The following is a 4386-nucleotide window of genomic DNA, read 5'->3' on the forward strand; positions in this document are numbered from 1 at the left end:
CTGAGAGGCGGGCGGAGTGTCCGGCGGCAACGGACGTTGTCCGGCCGCGCGGTGGAGGCGGGGAGCTAGGTTAGGGTTTGATCTGATCCGGAATTTCGGGAGGAGGCTATATTTATAGGTAGAGGGAGCTAGGAGAGTCCAAATGAGGTGCGGTTTTTGGCCACGCTATTGTGATCGAACACTCTAGATGATGGAGTAGAGTTAGGTGGGTTTTGGGCCACATTGAAGGGGTGTTGAGCTGCAACACACACAAGGCCTTTTCGGTCCCTCGGTTAACCGTTGGTGTATCAAACGAAGTCCAAATGGTACGAAACTTGACAGGCGGTCTACCGGTAGTAAACCAAGGCCGCTTGGCAAGTCTCGGTCCAATCCGGAAATGTTTAATCCCCACACATGAAAGAAAGGTAGAAATGACCACCGGAGAAGAACGAAGCGCCGGATGCAAAACGGACAACGGGGAAAATACTCGAATGCATGAGACGAACACGTATGCAAATGCAATACACCTGATGACATGATATGAGATGCATGACAACGATAACAACACACGGAGATAAAGACCCGAACCCAAGGAAAATAAAATAACTTAACGCCGGAAACGGCAAGAGTTGGAGTACAAATTGGGAAAATTACATCCGGGGTGTTACAACACTCCACCACTACGAAAGGATCTCGTCCCGAGATCTAGGACTGAAAGAACGCCGGGTACTCAGAACGGAGGTGATCCTCGCGTTCCCAGGTAGCTTCATGGTCGGAATGGTGTGACCACTTGACTTTGAGAAATTTGATTGACTTGTTGCGAGTCTTGCGTTCAGTCTCTTCAAGAATAGCAACTGGGTGCTCGTGATAAGGGAGATCTTCTTGGAGCTCAGTGTCCTCGAAGTTGACGATGCAGTCAGGAGTCTTGAAGCACTTTCGAAGCTGAGAGACATGGAACACGTCATGAACATTTGCAAAGTTTGAAGGAAGCTCGAGTTGATAGGTGAGGTCGCCTCTCTTGCTGACAATCTTGAAAGGTCCCACGTATCTAGGGGCAAGCTTCCCTTTGATACCGAAGCGACGAGTACCTTTCATAGGAGAGACGCGGAGGTAAACATGATCTCCGATCTCAAAAGCCAAATCACGGTGCTTACTATCATAGTAGCTCTTCTGGCGGGATTGGGCTGCTTTGAGGTTATCACGAATGACTTTGCATATTTCTTCTGCCTCTGTGATTAAGTCATTACCCAAAAGTTGACGTTCACCGGTTTCAGACCAGTTGAGAGGGGTATGGCACTTCCTGTCATACAGAATTTCAAATGGGGCCTTGCCCGAACTTGCTTGAAAACTGTTGTTGTAGGAGAATTCAGCATAAGGAAGACAATCCTCCCACTTCATGTCGAAGGAGATCACACAAGCCTTGAGCATATCTTCAAGAATTTGGTTGACATGCTCGACTTGACCGCTAGTTTGAGGATGGAAAGCTGTGCTGAAACGGATGTTAGTGCCCATGGCCTTCTGAAAAGAATCCCAAAACTTGGACGTAAAGATGTTGTCACGGTCTAAAGAGATCACTTGAGGAATACCGTGCAGAGAGACAATTCGAGAGGTGTAGAGTTCCGCCAATTGAGCTGCAGTGATTGACTCTTTGATAGGCAGAAAGTGAGCCACTTTGGTGAGTTTGTCGATGACAACGAATATAGCATCATTGCCACGCTTGGACTTTGGAAACCCAGTCACGAAGTCCATTTCAATGTGGTCAAACTTCCATTCTGGAATGGCAAGAGGTTGGAGGAGACCTGCTGGCCTTTGGTGTTCTGCCTTCACTCTTCTGCAGACATCACATTCATTCACGAATTGAGCAATCTCGCGCTTCATTCGAGTCCACCAATAAGCTTGCTTAAGGTCCTGATACATCTTCGTGCTCCCAGGGTGGATGGAGAGGAGAGAATTGTGAGCCTCATTCATGATCACTTTACGAAGGTCACCTTTGGGTACCACAATATGATCCTCGAAGAAGAGAGTGTCCTTGTCATCAAGGCGGTAGCACTTGTACTTGGGTTGACTCTTGGCAATCCCAATCTTCACCTTTTTCACCATAGCATCAAGAAGCTGGGCTTGGCGAATCTGATCTTCTAAGGTAGGAGAGACTTGAAGGTTGGCGAGGAAACCTTGAGGAACAACTTGCAGATTAAGTTTGCGGAAAGCTTCACAAAGCTCGGGTTGATAAGGCTTGAGAATCAGACTGTTGCAGTAAGCTTTCCTGCTCAATGCGTTAGCAATCACATTGGCCTTGCCTGGAGTATACTCGATACTCGGATTATACTCTTGAATCATTTCGACCCATCGAGTTTTCCTGAGGTTGAGATTAGGCTGAGTGAAGATGTACTTGAGACTCTTGTGATCAGTGAAAATGTCCACTTTTCTGCCCAATAGAAGATGTCTCCAAGTCAAAAGAGCATGCACAACTGCCGCCAACTCGAGATCATGAGTGGGGGAGTTCTTCTCATTTGGCTTCAACTGGCGAGAGGTATAAGCAACAACTTTCTTCTCTTGCATCAATACTGCGCCAAGACCTTGGAGAGAGGCATCACAAAAGACCTCGTACGGCTTGGATTCATCAGGCGGAGTCAGAACTGGAGCAGTGATCAATTTCTCTTTCAAAGTGTTGAAAGCAATATCACACTCCGGAGACCAAACATACTTGACGTGCTTCTAGAGAAGATTTGAGAGAGGCTTCGCGATCTTTTTAAAGTTTTCAACGAATCTTCGACAATAGCTTGCGAGATCGAGGAAGCTACGGAGTTGCTTCACATTTTGAGGAGGTTCCCAATTCACAATTGCAGACACCTTCTCAGGATTCACGGCAATGCCCTTGGCAGAGATGATATGACCAAGATAAAGAACCTCATCGAGCCAAAATTCGCACTTGGAGAACTTGGCGTAGAACTTGTGTTCCCTGAGCTTATCAAGAACCAAACGCAAGTGCTTGGCATGATCTTCCTTGTTCTCCGAGAAAACCAGAATGTCGTCGAGATAGACCAAAACGAAGTCATTGGTGTAGGCGTTGAAGATAAAGTTCATCATGCGAGAGAAAGTCGGAGGAGCGTTGACGAGGCCAAAAGACATGACAGTGTATTCATATGAACCAAAGCTTGTCCTGAAAGCTGTCTTGGGAATATCTTGCTCACGGATTCGAATCTGATGATAACCCATACGGAGATCAAGCTTGGAGAATACTTGGGCACCTTTGAGTTGTTCGAACAGCTCATTGATGTTGGGAAGTGGGTATTTGTTCTTGATGGTCTTCTTGTTCAATGGACGGTAATCAACACAAAGTCGGTCTGTTCCATCCTTCTTCTTCACAAAAAGAACACCACAACCCCATGGAGAAGAACTAGGCCGGATGAGACCCATTTTCTCTTGAATATCGAGTTGCTTCTTCAGCTCCTTCAATTCTTCAGGTCCGAGCTTGTAAGGACGCTTGCACACAGGTTCCGTGCCAGGCTCAAGATCAATAACGAATTCAACTGGCCGGTGCGGAGGCATTCCTGGAAGCTCTTTTGGAAATACGTCTTGATATTCGCAAACGACTGGAATTTGAGAGATAGCATCCAATTCACCCTTCTCATTGAGAGAAAACAGACGAATGGTATCATCACGAGCGGCAAAGACAATTACATCCTCAGACGAATGAGTCAATTGAATCTGCCTGGCAGCACAATCAAGATGTGCCTTGTGCTTAGAAAGCCAATCCATTCCGAGAATAAGATCAATATTTGAGTTACCAAGAACCACCGAAGAAGAGAGAAACTTGTAATCGCCCAACGTGATAGTAACATCCGGGGCAATAGCGCTTGCACTAGTCACCAAATACATCACAAAAATACATGGGTTGCACCTCTGGAAAGATGACAAAACCCTTAACAAAACATATGTAGAACTCATGGGCATATCATGCACACATTAATCATGGCAAAAATGACAAAAAGCTAAATGGAGTAGCAGATTTGACAATAATCTCAAGTAGCCCTCTTCTAACAGCATTTCGGGCATCAAGATGAACTCAAATGAAAATGATGCAATGGAATGAAATGATGTACTCTCTGAGATGAACATTTTGATATGCTATATGCATGAATCGGAGCTACGGATGCAAAGTTACGGGGCCGTGAACATGAGCACTTGGACTGGAATTTCTGGGACTTAGTGAAAAAATCAACCTCCCAGATCTAGGGTTTGACCCGAGACACGTAGATCGAGGCGGGCCCGAGCTCGCCGGAGGGCTGGTGAGGAGACCGGCCGGAGAGGAGGCAAGGCCGAGAAGAGGCGGCGGCGGCGATGGGCGACCGGGGCGGTGGCAGCTCGGGTCGGCCGCAGCGGCCGGCGTCTAGCCCGAGCGAGGCG

The sequence above is a fragment of the Triticum aestivum genome, chromosome 3A (assembly GCF_018294505.1).
Source record: "Triticum aestivum cultivar Chinese Spring chromosome 3A, IWGSC CS RefSeq v2.1, whole genome shotgun sequence".
NCBI classification, from domain to species: Eukaryota; Viridiplantae; Streptophyta; class Magnoliopsida; order Poales; family Poaceae; genus Triticum; species Triticum aestivum.